Source organism: Boleophthalmus pectinirostris, unplaced genomic scaffold (genome assembly GCF_026225935.1).
Source record: "Boleophthalmus pectinirostris isolate CB_2022bp ecotype Guang Dong unplaced genomic scaffold, ASM2622593v1 HiC_scaffold_1, whole genome shotgun sequence".
Lineage (NCBI taxonomy): Eukaryota > Metazoa > Chordata > Actinopteri > Gobiiformes > Gobiidae > Boleophthalmus > Boleophthalmus pectinirostris.
The window spans coordinates 6438207-6459350 of record NW_026570970.1 but is presented as its reverse complement, the minus strand read 5'-3'; the positions used below and the strand labels follow the sequence as shown (position 1 = coordinate 6459350).

General features: G+C 41.9%; 2 long non-coding RNA genes across 2 annotated transcripts; both read left to right on the top strand.

The window, feature by feature from the left end:
• Positions 1 to 5460: 5460 nt before the first annotated feature.
• Positions 5461 to 6830, top strand: LOC129408925 (uncharacterized). The gene is made up of 3 exons (XR_008632179.1): positions 5461 to 5505; positions 6198 to 6347; positions 6735 to 6830. It is a non-coding gene; the product is annotated as an uncharacterized LOC129408925 (long non-coding RNA).
• A 93-nt stretch (positions 6831 to 6923) lies between these two features.
• Positions 6924 to 7509, top strand: LOC129408365 (uncharacterized). The gene is made up of 2 exons (XR_008631913.1): positions 6924 to 7057; positions 7095 to 7509. It is a non-coding gene; the product is annotated as an uncharacterized LOC129408365 (long non-coding RNA).
• Positions 7510 to 21144: the final 13635 nt, after the last annotated feature.

Below are 21144 nucleotides of genomic sequence, written 5' to 3'. Positions count from 1 at the left end.
TGCCACAGCATGATTTATTGAGCTTCCCGACCCCTGGTAGGTAAATGGTAGCCAGGATGGAGACACCTAGTGCCTCCACTCAGTTTCATTTCTCTCCAGCGACTAGGTCAGGAATCAAAATACACGATTTGCAAAAACACCGGAAGTGCAAGTTCGGACACCAACCAATCAGCGAAGAGCCATACATTCTGTGTTGGCAACGATTCCTGAGATCGAGGATTTAAAGCTGGAACAAAGAGAATGTTTAGTGAATTTTATCAAGGGGAAATATGTTATTGTCCTTCTTCTTACGGGATTTGAGAAAAGCTTAATATACCAGTTAGCTCCATTAGCGGCGCATTACATACGCCACAACCAAATAGCAATGATTGGTTAAATGAAAAAAGTATCCGCGTACCGTTGAGCGAACGAATTCTAACACTGCAAGGTCACAAAGTGAAACCAGCTAATCAATCAGACTAGCTCCCTATCACTTTGGAAAATAAACAATCAGTATCTAATTACAATATGTTTTAATTTTATTTTATGTTTTTAAATGTAATTCTAAATTTGTACATAATGGTAATCTTGTAACATTAAAATAAAAGCGTTTATAATATTTTATGCGGGACACTTTTGGGCCGTTTACTGTTCACACTGGAGTCACATACAAGTCGCATTTAATTGGAAATGTGAACGACTTCGCTAAAACATCGGATTTCACAAAAAAATCCGAATTGAGCCAAAGTGTCCTGGGTCGCATTTGAAAAAATCTGATCTGTGTCATTCAGACTGTCATTAAAAGATCAGATACAGGTCACATAGGGGCCAAAAAAAAAAATCGGATTTGGGTCACTTCAGGCTGCAGTCTGAACGTAGCCTAAGTTGAGTGAAGAAAAATAACCTTTCAATAAGTGTTTCATTAGGATAAATAGATGACTCATCACATTGCATCGTAGTGCAGAAAAAAATCAACAAACACAACACCCCATTAAGCCAATCTTCTTTTTATTTAATTTTTTTTAAAACCAGGAAAGGATTAAGTCACGCATAATCTATCCCCATTATAATTGGGATGATACAGTAGTGGAGAATGACGCGGTCCACTGGAGAATGGGGGATAATGAATGTACTTGATGCAGACAGAGCACATGGCCTGACCTTCCATATCATTATGAGGAGATAATAGGACAGGCGCAGTCGTAGGGAGCCTCCGAGGGGCGACGTGAACTACAGCGCCTGCATATTCCACTCCCAAACCTGCTTCATTAGCCGGTCACTACTATTAGTCTTAGAAGAAATAGTCGTGATGAGAGTTATGACGGTAATGTTTCTTCAGCTTTGAATATTGTGACAGGTAATACAAGGTGAAAGCAGTGATGGCGAAGCACTGAAGTGTTCCATCCATTTGCTCCACTCTTGAGCTGATGCTTCGAGGTGCTTCATTTGCTCCACTGCGCCATCAAGCAGTCAAAAAATGTATAACAGGCAGAGTGATAATAATACTATATTTTCCGGGCTATTAGGATTATAAGGCGCACTGTCATTAAATGGTCTATTTTCGAACTTTTTTCACAGATAAACCTCACCGGACTTTAAACGAAACACAACAGTGTGATGGGTCTGTTTGGCGCGTTCACGGTGACTCTTGGCTTTGTTCAGTTGTGGCGTGTAGGGAGGGTGCTGTCTGGGACCGCTGGATTGTCGGCGTGTTCGCAGTGACTCAGTTGTTCAGTTGTGTTTAGAAGTGGCACATTGCGCTCGCTTTTTCGGTTCGTTCCTCCGTTCCGTTCCTCGTCGGTGTGGAGTGACGAGTGTGGCTGCGGGTGTTTTTTGCCTTCTGCTCTGTGCGTGTTTGCGTGTTCTGCGGGTGGTGCGGCTTTGTAGTTTACTGAAGTCGTGCTGGGACACCCGAGTGGATTCGTGTATAGGGCGCTTTGGATTGTGGGGCGCGTGGTCGTTTTTTGATAGGGTTAGAGGCTTAAGATCGTGTCTAATAGCCCGGAAAATACGATACAATCAACATGATCATTGTGGTTCTGCTGGAAAGACTTACCATATTTTCCGGGGTATTAGACTCCATCTTAAGCATCAAAAAATGGCTGTGCTCGGGTGTCCCATCATGACTTCAGTAAACTACAAAGCCGCACCACCCACAGCGCACGCAAACACACACAGAGCAGACAGCGACCGCACAGCGAAGGAACGGAATGGAGGAACGAACCGAAAAAACAACTGAACATCCGAGTCACTGCGAACACACCGACAATCCAGCGGTCCCAGACAGCACCCTCCCTACACGCCACAACTGAACAAAGCCCAGAGTCACCGTGAACGCCCCAAACAAAGTCCGACTGATCCATCGAACTGTTGTGTTTCGTTTAAAGTTTGGTGCGGTTTATGGGTGAGAAAAGTTAGAAAATAGACCATTTAATGACAGTGCGCCTTATAATCCAGAGCGCCTAATAGCCTGTAAAATATGGTATACTGAACAAATGAATGATTAAATATTTGAAAGTTTGTGATATAAACAAACTGTGAATTTATTAACATGGAGTCTGTGTTCATGATCTAACGGTTAAAAGAAAAAGTAGAAACTGTTGTCGAAGTTTTCAGTTTGCCCAAGAAAGAGTGGAAGTAAAAGGCTGGAGATCAACTGGAGAATTTAAGTAATTTATCTTCCACGTACATCTCAGTTTAACACTGACACACAAAAGCTATATTTATACCATGATCTTCCCTTGATGCACCATTTGCATACCACTATCTAAACTGTGGCATATTGCTGTTTAACCGGTGTCTACTGACCTTCATAGTCTCACCACTTGCTTTATAAACCTCCTTCTCCGGAAGCAGAGTGAAAGGGGCTCGAACACGCAAAGATCACACTATGTTCTCTTTTGAACTCATATTATGTTGATTTTTCAAGTCCCCCTTGCCGTATTATTGATGGTAAATAAACTTCTCCTGCGTAAGACGTCCAGTTGGTCTCCAGCCTTTTACTTCCACCCTTTCTTGGACAAGCTGAAATCTTCGACAACAGGAACAAATTGGAGATAGAATTTTATTATTATTTTTTTTTTACAGAAATTAGAGCAGGGGAAACAATGTGTTGTCAAATGTGTGTATTTAGTAATATTGTTTATTTACTGACGTCATTATTACTATACATCTTATTAGGAGATATCAGCTCAAAATGTTCCCAAACAGGGGAAAATATTCTTTTTCTTGCTGGCTCCATCGCAAAAAAAAAAAAGATAGAATCTCAAATACAATGTACCAAACTCACAATAACCCAAAACCACAAAATGTGACCGAGAATCCATTGCGTTTCAGTAGTTCTTATGTTTCGAATCACACGCCAAATCCACAAACCACTTCCTGAACCAGTCACGTGGTACGGGCGGTTCGCGAGGCTTCGAACGTCACCACATGCGTCACCAATACAAGCCTCGATACCCGCTTCACCAAAGACTTCCTGGATTACTCGGCACATGCTTCGAAACCTCGACACGGAGGAGACATAACTAGGTGAAAGCTTCTACATCACACCATCTTTTGAGCTTTAAGTCATGTTAGAACGTTGTTACCTTCTCAAAACCATGTCTGGCAATCCTATATTCTTATTCTCTTCTTATTGTCTATGCCGCTGCAGATCAAATGTTCGTAAAGCGTCTACGGGATACAGAAACAGTTGTATAAAGTGCTGTAAACATTAGCGGTAAAGGAAATGACTTAAGGGAATCTCTCGAAATCCAAATTTGCACCGCGGTTCAAACGATGCCTACAGCTTTCATAAATTAGCATTTCATTAGGTTTCACAGGGAAGGGCCTTTAAATATTCATGTGTTCCAGCGTCTCTGATTAGATTTTAATTATAAAGCTTTGTCTAAAATAAACGTAGGGTGGTGATGGTATGGTGGGCCTGTACGCGGAGATAATACAAGTTCATGATTGGAGATACAGCAGAACTTGTCCACTTTAAACTAACAGTATGCAGCATTTTGGAGGAGGCGCATCACCTGTCCTGTGTGATTTCATGGAAATAAAAAATTAAAACTAACCTGGCTCAGACCAGATTCATGTGTGTGGTGATCACAATAAAACAGGGCAAATATTTCCGTCTGATTGGTCGAAGCCTCTCAACACTGAAACAAGCTGAAAAATCAAACTTTTGTTACATCCAGTTGAGAGAAAAGTACAGACAGCTTCATGGTCCAAAAATGCCTATAAGCATAAAGAGCTTTGTGTGTCTTGAAAGTGGAAAAGCACTTGTAAAAATATGACCATTTACCAGAAGTTCTAACCTTTTGCATGTTTAAACTAATGTACACACTAAAATAAGTATGTCTGTCAGTGTTGCCATGTTTGTTTTGGTTTTGTTTGGGCACCTTGCCTTTGGCTTCCACCCAAACCTAAATGCTGTTATGCAATTGGTCCGGCAATCAGCAAATGCAAAATATTAATCTTATGTCTAGAACAGTAATCTCCAGATTAGCCGCTAACTCCTAGCCTCGATTGGCTTCATTTGACTGGAGCTGAGCGCTATATGGGTGACATCACACTCTCTCTGTCCACTTACTTACACAGTCTATGGCAGTCCTTCTCAAATAGTGGGTGAAATGCTGGAGGCCAGTGTGACCTCAGGGAACATGCTTTTTTTTTTTTTTTTTTTTTGTACTAGAATTAACTGTAATTGCACATCAACTAAAGTAGTATTAACGCTATAGTATCGGGTTTTTTGTACTGAGCAAACGCACGCAGAGCAGGAGATGTAAAGCGTATGTAGCGCCCAGCTTCACTGTGACTACGGCGGGAAACAAGGAAAGACTGCTGTGTTTACTGTGTTACGCACCACAGGAGTGGACCCCAAAAAAGACTGAAAACAAGGACAAAAAATGCAAAAGTAACAAAGGTTTATTGGCCAGGGAGGATAGGCGGTGGAGGAATGAAGAGCCAGCAGTCGGAATGCAGGAGTCTTCAACAGTGGGAACTAGGAATACAAAAATGCAGGTAAGTATACTGAAAGTAAGGTAGAATCAAAACCTGAGCCGACTGAAAAATCACCGTCAGGTAGACGAAAACAATCTGGCAGAGTCTGGCAGGAGAGTTGGGCCTTTGTAGCAGGCTTGATTGCAGATGGGGTGCAGGTGCTCCCAGCAGACTCCGCCCACGTCCACACACAGAACAAAGACTCAGGTCACATACTGGCTGTGTCCCAATTCGAAGGCTGCAGCCTCCGAAGGCTGGTTTTAAGGCCGCATACGTCACTTCGGGTGAAACAAGGCCTGTCCCATTTCATTTTTATATCATGCAGCCTTCAAATGCAGCCCTAAAACCGGCCTCGTTTCCATGGAGATGGGGCCGCGAACGGAGGACACATCCGAGTATCCTTCGCAGCCTTCAGTATCCCAGCATGCACCGCGCGGTGGCAGTCAGATGTTCGAAAACACGGAGCGAAAAAACGGAGCGAAAACACGAGAAAACACGGAGCAAAAAGCCCGTCCGGAGAGCGGAGAAAAACATGTGAGTAACACTTTTAACTTTAGGAAATCATTATTAACACAACTGTAAACGTAAAATACGACAATAACTCCCACAAAACTGTCAAATAAGTTTGTTTTTAACTGCGTGAACCGCGGAGTTTTGAGCTAAAGTTTGCCTAGTGATGTGCAGCTAATGCGATGAAAAGTCCGCTCAAACTTTCATATTTGGACAGATTTCCATCAAACACTAATGATGTTTTTACTGTTAGGGGAAAAGAAGCCCACAGAGTGATTTAAAGAAGCTACGAGGAGAAAACTCCACGTTTTCACGGACAGTGTAAACATGTAAACAGTTGGTCAGTGTAGCTCGGAGTTAAGATGAAAACACGCATTATTTCATACATTCAACTGAAAAAGACTCAGTTTGACTCTATCAAAGCTCATATTTACTTGTAAATCACATAATATAAGCCTCCAACGTGTGCATTTCATTCAGGGAATACATTATCTGCTTTTAACAAAACGTGCATGTTTGTAAAGTGAAGAGTAAATAATCCTGCCTGGACAGGTCAGATTTATGATGGACATGAGGCTCATTTAACAGATTTGTGCAGACACTGGTGTAGATATGACCTGGTGTAGATACGACCTGACTGTCTGTTAAGTCTATCACATCTAATGTTATAACAATGAGAAATCTGTTTTACATGAATTTTCTTTTCTCATCTGCAGCCTCCTGTATGAGGACACAGCACACTGCAGGGGCCACAGAACTGTTGGCTGACAAGATGCTTGTGATTCATAAAATGGGTCAAATGCAGATGACAAAGTAAAGCCAACACTGAGCTGGAGGTGCTGACCCAGACTCCTGCCAACGATTAGGTATGGGGCATGTTACAATGAAAATTCTACTAATAATAAGAGCTGCAAATGAATCATGCTCATGTTGAAATTATGATTTTAAATTGTGAAAATATGCATTTCTCAAATGTGTGGGATTCCTCTATTCATTTAGCTGTTTCAGATATAAACTGCCTTTGAATCTGAATGTACATCAGAGTTTAAGTTCAACGTTAAAATTGTTTATTGTCAATTCTTCATACGAAAAACATATAAAGAATTGTTTTTCTCACTCCCTTGCGTATAAATAAATAATAATAAATGTAAATAGTGCGGGGGGAGTCCAGGTGTTCTTTGGGGCTGCATGCTCTGTGAAACTTATTTTCCTCTAATAGTGTTGTAGTTTTCTTAATGTGTTTGTCATTACAGGTTTTCACTCTGCAGGACAGAACTTTGAATCAATCAGACCTAACACCCATTCTGCTCTTCCTCCTCCAGAAGACGAGAGACACATCAGACTGAGTGTCCAGTCCATGTCCATGTCCCATGTCCATGTCCATGTCCATGTCTCCATGTGTCCATGTCTCCATGTCCATGTCCAATGTCCATGTGTCCATGTCTCCACTGTCCATGTCTCCACTGTCCATGTCTCCATTGTCCATGTCTCCACTGTCCATGTCTCCACTGTCCATGTCTCCAATGTCCATGTCTCCAATGTCCATGTCTCCAATGTCCATGTCTCCAATGTCCATGTCTCCAATGTCCATGTCCAGAGTCTCTGAGGAGGAGGTCCAGAGTCTCATATGATCTGAACAAGTGTGTGAGACAGAAATGAAAACATCTGCTCATAAGTTTTTCTGAATGTTTTTCAGTCTGTACTGACATTTGATTTATGGTGAAATGTGCCATTTATTTGATGTCTCTTTTGATAGTAACTAATTACATGTACTATAAGAATGTACTATTGTACTGCAGATAAGCTGTGGTATTCCACATGATCATATTTGGCAAAGATATTTTGTTCATTTTTGATTGTCACTTGCTTCAGCAAAAAGGGAACACAATGAGATTTACTGACATACAGCTGTTTGTACTAACCTGTTAATGCAGAGTGTGTGTAATGGGTTTAATATTTGACTTCATATTATGATAAAGTATTTCCAGAAGTTCCTTGGATTGTTTAATAAACCAGCTTTTCTCAGGAGAGATGTCTTTCTTTCTTTACAAATCCTTAATAATGATAATATTTAGTAATGCATATCTCATCATAGTTTTTGTAAACTTTAAGATAATTTAGTCTATTTAAGATGTATCCCTTAAATATAGCCGTTTTGTTTTGCAAAAGTTAAACATACATTTTCGTTTTTGGCCATAAGATTTGGATGCGAATTATTAAAATAATTTGGTCACAAAATCCGACAGTTTGATGACCTGTGCGTATTCTTTTTACTGATCCGTGTGCGTAATCTGCGCGGAGCGTGTTAGCATTAGCATTAGCTCTAGCAGCGTCCCTCGGTTGCTGGGCGACGGGGGAGCGGCTCCGAGGGCTAGACCTGTCCCATTTCCGCAACGGCCTGGCGTCCGCGGAGGCCAGTTCAAGGGCTGCAGCCTTCGCGGCCGACGAAGGACCCAGCCTTCGCAGCCTTCGGAGGCTGCAGCCCTTTGAATTGGGACACAGCCACTGTGTCTAAAAATGTTGGCAGCAGACAGCATGAAGCCAAATAAATTACAGAATTGCATAAAGACATTACACCCCAATCACGCTGATAAGACCCTTGAGTTTTTTCAGCAAAAACATGACGAATATCACCAACAATCATTGCACTTTTGAATGCTTCTTCAGTAAACCAGCGAGCTCTGTTAGTGTCATACAAGGTGGCGTACCACATATTGGAGCTGACACTGCTGCAGTGTTAGGGATGGTTCCTGTTATGCTGGATGACACAAGTGACCCGAAGTATACCATGGACACCATCTTTAAAGAAGAGGAGGACATGGGAGCAGGCCGCCCCATGACTCAGGTGAGCGCAGCGTGGAATACGTGTCCCCGGAGTCGCTTACGGAGACGCAAATAAAACGTTTGCTCTCGTATGTAGGCGACTGAAGGCGAGGGTGCGATTTGTTCACGTTTGGTAGTGGTTCTAAGGAGTGGGGGGACATGAAATATTTTCTTCTTCCTGAGGGGGAGCATGATAGAAAGTAATTGAGGGGCACTGGTCTAAGGTAAGAATTCATGTTTTTTTTTTTTTTTCTAATAACATAGTGAGGCTTTGAGGGAATGTAAATGGTTTTTGAGGGAAAATAAGTAGTTTTTGGTAGATTTTCATTAAACGCATAAAACAAAACCCTAACCTTTAACTAAATATTGTTTAGTGTTTGCACTTAATAACCCCAAACCTCATAAACATCTAAGAAGCACGACGCTGGTGACTCAATGAATCAAAGCTGGTGTTGTTTGGTGTTGAGATGCGTGCACGTTGTGGAGTTCTTTTAGTGCCTGACGGTATGGCCTCAGTCAGTAGTGGAGTTGTCTGCGGACACATGCTCGTACATCACAGTGGAAGTGTGTGGAGCCAGGGGGAAGGACAGAGTAATGATCCCTGCTAATGATCTGAGGGAGAGCCTGCTGCTTGTGCTATGTAAGCAGCAGGAGGTCCCCCGTCGAAACTCACACGGACATGCGCCTCTGCCACCACCGTCGTATTTGTTAAAGTTAAAGCACTGTGTTTGCGTTTTTTTCCACGGAAACAAGCAGGAGGAGGCCTTTAAAGATGGAGTATTTTAATTGTAAATATGAAACTCGGCTCCAAATTAGAAGCTAGAACTGTCAGCACTGATTGGGTTCATTTGACTGGAGCTGAGCGCTTTGGGTGACGTTACACTCTCTCTGTTCACTTCTATACACAATTTATGGTAAGGATCCATGTTTTTACAGTGTAATAAAAACATTAAAACACCCACACATTTTAGGTCATTATTTATTTTATTTTTTTGCAAATAAATCTACAAAGTGAGGCACCACCGTTGTATTTGTTGAAGTTAAAGCAGCGTGTTTGTAGATTGATTCATCAGCCGGTTTCACTTCGTAGAAACCGTCTGACCTCACAGTGTTAGGATTCGTTCGCTTGATGGTAGACGGGTACTTTTTTAAATTTAGACAATCGCTGCTATTTGTTCGTGAAGTATGTAATGCGCCGCTAAAGGGGCTAAGTGGTATATTAAGCTTTTCCCAAATCCCGTAGGAAGAAGGACAATAATATCTTTCCCCTTGATAAAATTTATCAAACATTCTCTTTGTTACGGCTTTAAATCCTCGATCTCAGGAATCGTTGCCAACATTGAATAAATGGTTCTTTACTGATTGGCTGGTGCATGAACTTGCACTTCCGGGGTTTCTGTGAACCGTCTAGTGTATTTTGATTCCTGACCTAGTTGCTGGAGAGAAATGAAATTGAGCGGAGGCACTAGGTGGCGTCAGCCTGATTAGCGTGTTTGCAGATCAGGACTAAATCAGGTATCATAGCCTGATTCGTCAGCTGGTTTCAACCTCGCAGCGTTTTGATTCATTCGCTCGATGGTAGGTGGGTACTTTTTTTATCAATTGCTGCAATTTGGTCGTGACATATGTAATGCGCCGTAGCACTCAGTGGTGTCCAAGTAACTGTCGACACAACAGCAAAAAAAGCAGAGAGTGAACATGTCTGTCGGCGATCATTGTAATTTTTACGAGATGAACTTGTGAATTAAAGGAGCAATAAAAAATGCGAAGTTTGTGTTTGAAAAAGGAAGTCCAAAGGAGTATAGTGTATGCAGTCTGCTATCGCAACTCTAGTTGGTTCAGCTCTTCTCTGATTGGCCGGTGCACGGTCTACAACTTCCGGAGTTTTTCCAAACTGTTAAGCAAAAAAGCCATTAAGCAAAAAAGTATAAATCAAAATACCAAAAAATATAAAAAATAAAAAAAATCAAGCAAAAACAAAAAGGTTGTGTTTGATGCCATTTTCTTTGGTTCCAATTCCAGTCTTGTCATTTGCACTCCCTAACTTTTTGCTTGAAGCGTGGACCCTGCCTTGAAAGTTGCTGTAGACATTTCCTGTTGTAGTTTTGGTCCAGTACTTACACTGTACAGAATAACGCTCTTCCAGAAGAACCATCCAGCAGAGAACGGTGAATATTAGAAAAGCCCTGAGCACCAGAACTTTAACAGGAAATGCCCAAAAGAGCTTCCGAAGCTCCGAGCTCAGCTGTCCATCAAACATAAATTAGTCAAGGGGAATGAACCCATGGAAATCCCTAGCCTGATTCATCAGCCGGTTTCACTTCGTGCAAACCATCTGACCACGCAGCATTAGGATTCATTTGCTCAACGGTAGGTGGGTACTTTTTTATTCAAGCAATCGCTGCTATTTGGTCGTGACGTATGTAATGCACTGCTAACGGGGCTAACTGGCTTTTCCCAAATCTCATAGGAAGAAGGACAATAACGTTTTTCTCCTTGAGAAAATTCAGCAAACATTCTCTTTCGTTTTGTTGTGAACACAGAATCTTTGGCTCTTTGTTGATTGGCTGGTGCCGGACTCGCACTTCCGGGGTTTTTGCGAACCATCTAGCGTGTTCCGATTCCTGACCTAGTCGCTGGAGAGAAATGAAATTGAGCAGAGGTACTAGGTCAGGAAATCCCACCCACCTGTCATGTTTATGCCAAAACTGCAACCAAAAACTCAGGGAGTGCAAACGAGAAGACTGGAATCATAACAACAACAAAACAACGCCAACAGACAAAACTGAGAAAGACGTGGAACAAAAATAAAAGAGGCAAAGACAAATATTTTACACAACTGCACTAACAATTCGATATAAGTTTTTGCTTGACGTTTTACAAGCGTTCTTTTAACTATATGACTCAAAATTGATTCCATAAAAGACTTGAGACTTACTTGAGACTTGTAAAACGACGAAAAAATGACTTGGGCCCACCTCTGCCTTGAAGCATACCTATCATTTATCAAAATTTCCACCGAGAAAACTTCGCGTGAACTCTGCTGGTGTCCAAAAAATACCAAAGCCTTTATTAGCTCCAAGACGGAACACATACAAAAATGACTGCTTTCTGTTTGTATAATGAACTTGAGAGGTCATGGTATTAGGGAAAATCGCATCACAATGGAAGCTTAACCAAATTACCCAGAAAGCAAGTTGAAATTGATGTGCTGTTTACGTGATGAGGCTCCCATAATGACTAAGGCCTTAAACTTTTAGATGGCTTTTTGTGGAGCGGATGTGTGTGGAGGGTAAATGACAGAACGCTGGTCTCTTCGCGCTGATAATTGTGTCTGCAGGGGATTTGTGGGCTGCACATAATTGGGAGCCTCAAACGCACTGATTAGGGGCCAGATCACAGGCCGACTCAGCACTTTCTGTTCATCTGAGCCACCACAATGCTAACGCTAAGCTTGGACCAGACTAAAGGAAGGACAAGGAAATGTGTTAAACAGTGGGGAAATTGTATAGAATAATGCAGAGTGTAATGAGGCGTGATTGTACAGAAAAAAAAAAAAAAAAAAGAGAGATTGGAAGTTCCTGCAGGATTGCCATATCAAAACTTTGGATATAAAAAGGCCAATATGACTGTGTTAGGGCATCAAAAAATCCTCTAGTAAAAGCAATTTCAGTGATGTTATGAACACGAAAATGACTTAATGGAGATGTAGTTTTAAAAATCAATTTAACTCACTTTTTGCCTGGGGTTCAGAATACAAGGTTGTTCAATTCAATACTTTAAAAAGCTGCGAGTGGTCACCGGTGAATCTCCCCGTTTTCAGATGGCTGTGATTGACAGGTGGATCAGCCAATCAGGGACACGCATGGTCTGTCCGCGTCATAGACTGTATAAAGAAGTGGGCTAAGGGTTTGTGGAGTTACCGATACCGTTTGGATCTGGCCAAATAAAGCTCACGATGCTTGTGATGATGAGACGAATTTGGAGTTAAGTTTTATATTAGGAAGAGTGTTGGGAGTAAAGTGTTATAAATACTGTTATGCATTGCTTTTTGCTGTAACGCAGTAATGTGGCATTACAGAAAAGAATTTTTTACTTGGTACAAATGTGAGTATCGTGCGTCACAATGCATTTTTAATCTGGACTGAAGTGGTGGGTTTTTCGTTTTTCTTCATACAAAATCGCTAAAATCATCTAGATGTCAGCGGCGGTGAAACGTCATTGTTACGGTTCCAAATGTCAGGATGGGCCCAGAGACGCAGCCGCATAGACCGTCGGGTGACCGCAGGCGAAAGGACCAACGCAGAAGTCCACGCTCCACGGGGCTAATCGCAGCCAACGGGCAATTGAGCACCCTGCTCCACGGGCTCAGGGTGGTCCTAGATTCCAAGTCCTAGTCCAAGATTAGTCCTGGTTTAGACCTAGTTCATTTCTGGTTTAGTCCTGGTTTAGACCTGCTTTAGTCTTGGTTCAGTCCTCGGTTTAGTCCTGGTTTAAACCTGGTTCAGTTCTGGTTCAGTTCTGCTTTAGTCCTGGTATAGTCCTGGTATGGCCCTGGATAAGCCCTGATTTCGTCCTTTGTTCAGTCCTGGCTTAGTCCTGGCTTAGTTCAGGTTTAATCCTGGTTCATTCCTCAGTTCAGTCCTGGTTCAGTCCTTCGTTCAGTCCTGGCTTAGTCCTGGTTCAGTCCACATACGGCGCAAAAGTTCGGCATCTTCGCTGAGTTCTTTCGTTGAGAGTAACTTAAAGAGGTGCAGTAGTCGTGTAATATTTTACATTTTAAATGCAGTAATATTGTGATGTAATGAATTACTTTGAAATGACAGTAAGAAGTCATAAATCATGCATTAAAGTTTTGAAGTAACTTGCCCAACAGTCATTAGGAATAGGAAATGGGAATGGAAGTGGGCTGTGCAGTGCATTCTGGGGTGAAAACAATTTGTGTCGCCATGACAGTCTGCACGAAGAACTGAGTGAAAAGCGAGTGAGATAGGAGCTGCAGTTTAGTTTAGTTTAGTTTGGAATACTTAAAACTAGTGGAAAAGAACGCCATGGCCTGTACAGGGACGAACTCCTGCAGGACGTGAGGAGATGCTCTCTGGAAAAAATCCGTTTGGTCGGTGATATGGATCCTTATGAGATACCTGCAAAACACTTGACTCAAAACCCCGACGCCTTACCTCTGCTGATATTCTCAGATATTGTGGCGTATTTAGTATGCGGAGTGAGAGCTTATACCAATGCTCAGTTTCAGAATTATAAGTCTTTGGAAGCCCACGTTCAATTTACGAATGGTTGGGTACATGATGTGGAAATCATCAAACACCAGAGCTCATGGAAACACCGTCATTCATACCAACGTAAGTGTGTTGGTTCTCTAAAGCCTTTTCAACTGGTGTAGGGCTTCTCAAATATTTGTAATATGTTTGGGATAAATCTTCATGATTACCATGAAACAGCAAGTTCTGCTGTTGGGCAACGACTCCTTGCTCAACTATTGCACAGTTATCTGCTCGCCCAGTACTGCCTTCAGTGCAACTAAGGAGCTGTCACAAATGGAAAAGAATAAAATATTCTTCTTGCCCTTCCGATTGCGTGAACAGACCATACACCAGACAACAGAACAAGTTTGTCGCGTGGCGGAAAGACCGACAGCATGTTATCTATCACTTTTACTGAACAAGTCTATACCGAACATGGAAAAAGTGTGGCACTGAGTGGTCGGTTCCTTCCCACGCATGAAGCCGTGTGACTTCACATTCCCATTCGCAATAGGAATATACAGACAAAATAACAAAATTAAAACCTCTGGATCATGTAGAGTGGGTTAACACAAACATTTTAAGATCAAAATGACGAGGCTCACTACAGCAGTTACAGAGAAAAGGGCGACAATATTCCAATAAAGTCGACTGGATCCAGGGTCGGAAATGAGCCAGAAGCTCTCCCATGAACACTTCCAATTTGGAACGCAGCGGCTGGTGGGTTAGCTGCAGTATGTCCTTTTATATATACAGTCTATAGTCTGTATCAAAATAAATGTGACTGTTTATGAGTAAAAAAGAAAGGAAAAACATAAAACAGACTGATTCAATTCAAATCTGCAACGTTTTTCAATGACTGAATCACTAAGTTTGATTTTGTATTGTAAAATATTTAATACAGATGAAGGGCAGCAAAAAGTCTACTCATGAATAGTAATTCTAAGTTACTTTTTAGATATTTTTTGTGAAAATACAAAGTAATCAATGGGAAAAACTGACTCTTGCCCCCTGAGAAACACCAGTACGAGGAAAGCCAGAGAAAAACACTGGGAATATGTTGAAAAAAATGAAGCAAGAGAGAAAGTGATCAACATTCTTGACAATTTAATATTTTAGCAGGTTCATTCCTTGTGGTCAAACCAAAGGTGGAACTGTAAAAAATTATCAGAATTAGCCCAGTGACAATTTTTGAGCTGAAAAATGGAATAAAGAAAATCATTTTGGAGCACTTTTGGGGTTAGAAAACAAGTTAGAATCAGAGAAAAGCAGAGGAAATTGGAATTCTAATTTGAATTGGTGTAAACCCAACAAAACAGGTTTGACTTTTTGATTTGCAACTATTTTCGCAGATTTTTTTTTTATTAGCAAAATCGTATTTCATCCTGCATTTTCAGTGAAACTTTGACACGGCGTTCCATTTGTGCTCGGTCACAGGTGAAGAACGCTGCTGTAGATGGACTCCAGAAGCATCCTTTTATTTATTCATACATTTCTACATTTCATCTCCAACTGAAAATGGCGCTTGTTGGACGAGGATTCACTTTTATTTGCTTTTAGTTGAATTTTTACTCCGCCAGTGATAAATAAAACATGGAAGCATCAAAATAATACAGGTTCATGCATTATTCATTGGATTCACTTGTTAAGAGTTGATTTTTTTCCCCCCCTCTCTTGCGTTTTCAGATCGGATTTAAAAACGTACAGTGCTATAGAGGAATGCAGCTGCAGTTTTCCACATGTGTTTACCTCCAGAAAGCCTGAGAGTTGAAAAGAGACAGATTATTGATGACTTTACCATCTATACTTTATGAAATAGCCACTACAAACTTTGAAACCAACTTCTAACACATAAACAAAACACAAGTGAAAGACTTCAAACTTCAAAAAAATACTCCTTAAAAAGGACCTTAAAAATATTATGATATATTGATATTAAACAGATCTACCTTATTTTTGTCCAGTTACAGGTGGTTTTATTGCTCAAAAATACCTAGAAAAACAGACATTCTGACGTGAGCGGCGTCACCTCTCCACAGATCTGACCTGTAACTTGTCTGTTTTGGTCTCCATGAGGATAGAAAGGTTTAATGTCATGATTTCACCAGAAAAGCTGCACAATGCACCTTTAAAGATGAAGTATTACACTTCTATGGGGTATTAACGGCTAATGCACAACATATTTAGATCACGCTGTTGTCTTAAATTGATTTGAAAATGCTGTATTACCACATGACATCACAAGGTGGAACAGTGTTTTCTGTCTGAGAAAATCTGACTAAATATGCAGGATATGTTATTAGGTTCTTTTTTTCAGACCTAGAGAGAAAAAAAGAACCTAATAACATAGAATATCGGAAGACCAAATTAATCTCATTGGACTAAATATGCAGGATTTTTGTGTTAAAATGTGTGAGAATGAAACAAAACACAACTCCTCGTCTATGTGTGATGAGGAAACAACATTAGAACACAGATAATCAAAAATAGCGTAAAATGGGCTCTTTAAGTGAACCTTACCTTACCTAAAAGTGGTTAAGTCCCTAAGTTTGTTTCTATGACAAATTGTCAAATGTCTCTACCTCCTCTTCACCCTTACACTTCACAGCATATGGGGTCAAGACATTATATAATAAAAGATATACGTATATGCTAGGGGTGTAACGGTACATAAAAATCACGGTAGAGGTCTGCGCGGGACAGAATTTTCAGTCCCGCTCCCGCACCGTGCAGTCCCGCTCCCGCCCGGTCCAGCAAAGAATTGTAATTTTCGGTCCCGCTCCCGCCCGCATCTGCGATATTTTGTCCCGCGCCTGCCCGCAAGTCCCGCAGGATGGGAACCTTTGCTTTCTTAAGCTCTATCAAACACGAAGAAGTGAAAGGAATTGGTCTGTGTATGGGAGTAGGCGCGGTGGGCGGTCCGGCGGCATGGTTAAGTCCTGGCTAAATCCTGTGTTTTAGACCTGTTTTACACCTGGTTTAGTTCTGGTTTAGTGGTGCAGCCCGCGCGACATACAGAACAGGAAGGACTATCCGCGCAACATACGGGAGGGGGGACGGTCTGCTGCTTAAAATGTTTTTGATGCCAAATAAAATATCCAGCACAAATTATCCACGATAGGCTTACATTCATCATTTATATTTTACTTTACTTTACAGTCATATTTAGTTTGCGGGACTGCAGTTTATCATCCCTCCCACCCGCTCCCGTGTTGTACAGTCTCGCCCGCGCCCGCAGTGAGCTTTCAAAATGTGTCCCACGCCACAATGATTTGCGTCAGGTCCTGCGGGAGGCCTGCGGGATTGCAGGGCTCTAAATCACGGTTCAGTACGTACTTCGGTTTTGAGGTCACGGTTCGGTTAATTTTCGTTACAGTATAGGAACAAAATGCAAAACCGTTTTCTTGTTGTTTATTTGTGTATTTATTAAACCTACAATTTGCTTTAACAAAAAAATTTAAAATTGTATTTTGTTATCCATTTCTCTAGATACTTGACGTTGTTTTTGTCTTTAACTTCCATTATCTTGTAGTCTTTACATGTTAACCTATCTGTAGATCTCCCTGTTGATTGGTTGTTTCCCATTTTGAAACAATTTGGACCAGTTTTGTCACTCCTAGGGAGGTCTCTAAAAACTGGTTTAACATTTCTTGATTGAGATAGTGATTAAATTATCTCTGTGGTATTTCTCACTTCAACCCGTCAAGGTGGAGAAATCTTGTCTTTACATCCACAAAGACTCACTATTTCCTTTCTCAATCGATTGGTATGAGGACAATAACCTAGTGGTTATTATCTTCCATTCACATGACCATTCACACTCAAAGACTTTTTTTTTTTTTTTTTTGTTACAGAATTTAACACAAAGAGGACTCCGCCGTCCTGTATTTACGGAATTTTACTCCCTAGCCTGTTACATCACATCTAGTAGTTGGACTCCGCCTTCCTTTAGTTTTACCTATTAGAGCCTAGGATTGATAGGGTTTTTCTACGCGCAATGACCCTCAGTCACTCGCTTTTTAACAAAAGTCCTACTCACTGTCTGTTGACTTTCTTCCTCGGACTCCCGTCAACCGTCAGACTCCAACCGACGAAAAGACAACCAGCCCGGAAAGGGACTCAAGGACTCGCTGTCGAATCCGCCGTGGCCACGGTCTTTCTGGATTCTCAACGTCCGTTGGAGTCCTCAGGTGTCTTGGGATCTGGCTCGAAAGACCAAGTTAATGTCAGGTTTAAACCCACCTAAACATTGTAAAACAAGAAGAAAGACAAGAGATTAGAATCGTTTTCTCATGAGGAGGGCGGACAGAGAGTGCATTCACCGTTACAATCTGGACCCGCTCTGATGCACTCTCTGCGTCTCCTCTTTTTATTGTCTTAAGAGGGTCCCTAGTTACAATGCGTGTCTCCGCTCTCAGGGAGAGGGGGTGAAAACAGCGGAAACACCAGACATACAAATATGACAAATATGTGTTATCAACAGCAGGTGCATATGTTTCGTTTAGCTTTCAGACACAGCTTTCTCGTGTAGCCTTGAAAGTCGTCTGCTCTCATGCTCCGAGGGCCTTGAGAGTGTCTGCTCCCAGGCTCCGAGAGCCGAATCGCCGTTGCTCACACATGACTGCATACAGTTTCCAAACACAAAAGATTATTCAAATACACAAAGAATGGTACATAGCAAATATAGCAAATATGGGATAATATATACAATTATTCTAACAGTTATATATATAGGCAGGGCAGGGGGGCAGAGATTCCGAGTCGGTGAAAAGTGAAAGTGAGGAGCCTGGTGCAACAACCGTAATTTTGGGAGGATTCACGTGAGACATAGTCAAGGTCAGGGGCAGTTGTTGTCAAGGCGGCTGCTCTAACTATAAAGCGCTGCAGGAAACACTGCCCCAATTATGGACAAGTTCCCTCGTGAATATGAAAGAGCCGAGCCTCCTGTGTAGCTGCACATGTAGTGGCAGAATGTAAACACACCCAAATTGTGCAAACTCACTCCTACACAGCCCTGCACCGAACCAAAGGTCACGTACATAGAACATAGAAATCAAGACAAAGCCTGCACACTTACTCTCAAACTGTATTTCACTAGCAAGGACCCTGTCACATCAATTGAATACAGTAAAGATATCTATTGACTATGGATCGATGTGATGGCTGTGAGGAGACTGAGGATAGGGGCTCTGTCTCAGGTGATCAGCCCCCGATTCAGGACTCCCCTCCTTTTTGAGCTGAAGGATGAACAAGAGACACGGGGCGGTAGGAAGTGGGTTGAGAGAGTGGAGGGGGTCCGTGGTCCTGCTCCTGAATCTCAGTCAATCACATTAACTCCACTTCATGAGTTAAATGTCGTTTGGGAGTAAGTGTGCAGGCTTTGTCTCAATTTCAAGACATTATGTACACGTTCTGAAACCTTTCCACACCCTGAGCGCCCGAGGGAGTGGCACCAGGATCACAGCAGCTCCTGAAAATTTCCTCAAAACCTCTGCCTTTTTGAGTTAATTTATTATTACGAGTCCTTGAAACTTAGACACCTGGAGAAAGAAAAATAAAAAAAATCATTGGTCACGTGTTCCATAACAGCCATAACTGCACTGAACCCTTTAAAACTTTTAATACAACTTAAAAACACTATATTCAACGAAACACACCTCGGGCTGTTAAGAAATCTACTGAAGCAACCGGAAAAGAGTGTTATGCATACTGGCACTTTTCTTATTACAAGTTAGTGGACTGAAGTGGGGTTTTGAATGTTTACAAGAAGCTAAAAAGGTGTAATTTCATAATATCCTTGTCAATACACTTTTGACAGTATTTAAAAAGGTACATACGCCACATTTTAACCGTGACTAAATCCTCGGAAACCCTATTAATCGCCTGGGTGCTCACTTCTCGTCTTCACCTCACCTCATTTTGCATCGGCTGCATGTTTCCGACGACAAGGAAATGTTTTGACACTAATCCTGTTGACCGAGGTTTGTGTTGACACTTTAAATATGTAAAAAGGTGCACTGTCTTGTGTGTCAGAGCTCTGCCGAAAACCAGTATTTTTCTCGCTTTTTCTTGGGAATTAATTTCTGCAATAGTAGAAAAAAAATCACATTTGAGTTTTTGCTGTTCGAGAAGTAATGTAGCTCACAGCAAAGGAGTCGGAGGCGGCAAGGTTAGCAAAACAAAAAACGGAACATGTACTGTACGCGGGGTCTGAGTCAGGAGAGTTTTGTCTGTTGTAAGATTGCAATAATAATCACATTCGAACTTCAGTTTGAATAGACGCAGTTGGCAAGGCCTAATGGATGTTTGAAGCACCATATTTACCTTTCCAAATGACAAAACATCTCCTGTCTTATTCTGCGTAAAACTTTCTAAAGATCTGTACAAATGTTCTCAAATGTGATTCTTGTATTCTTGTCTTTTGTCACTTGTCAAGTCTAGTTCAGCTATGTTCAGGTTTAGTTTGAGCAAATAAAAAAAAAAATAAAAAAAATACCAGCTCCCATTGAGCACTGCAGTTTTGTAACGCAAAAGTCAGCGGACTCTTATCCGCCCTCTCTCATTAAAAAGAGTCCATCAATCCATTTTCTTCAGCTTTATCTGGGCCCGGGTTTCAGAGGCAGCAGTCTAAGCAGGTACTCCCAGACTTCAGACTTTCCTTTCTAGACACACTTCCTCCAGCTCCTTCGGCGGGACCCCGAGGCGTTCCCAGGCCAGCTGAGAGACATAGTCCCTCCAGCGTGTCCTGGGTCTTCCCCGGGGCCTCCTAGTGGTGTGACATGCCTGGAACACCTCCATAGGGAAGCACCCAGGAGGCATCCGGAACAGATGCCCGAGCCACCTCAACTTCTCCTCTCGACGTGGAGGAGCAGCGGCTCTACTCCGAGCTCCTCCCGTGTGACTGAGCTCCTCACCCTATCTCTAAGGGAGCGCCCAGCCACCCTGCGGAGGAAACTCATTTCGGCCGCTTGTATCCGCGATCTCATCCTTTCATTACCCAGAGCTCATGACCATAGGTGAGGGGAGGAACATAGACTGACGGTAAATCGAGAGCTTTGCCTTTCTGCTCTGCTCCCTCTTCCCCACAATGGTCCGATAATCGACCCAAAACATGCTACAGGAAGAACAGCTGATAACCAAGGTCAGTTAAATACAATCAATCAGTGAACCTGCCCAGGGACTACCGGTGGAAACACTGGTGCTACAACCTGGTACAATGCATCTCTCCTGTTAAGGTTAATGTAAAAATTGTGCTCTGTCCCTGTCTCAAATAAATAAAGAATACATTAATAATCATAATCATAATCATAATAATACAGCGACCGTATCACTGTTGAAGCTGCACCAATCCACCTGTCAATCTCACGCTCCATCTTCCCCTCACTCGAGAACAAGACCCCGAGATACTTGAACTCCTCCACTCGACGAAGAAAAGAGTCAACATTTGAACCAATAGTTTTGCAGGTTACGTTGGTTTGATTTGGTCAACTCAGAAGTCATTCCACAACTCGGAGAACGTTCATCCAGCTTCTAGCAACAGGTCTATGATTAAAATTAAAATATTAGAAAAATCAAATTC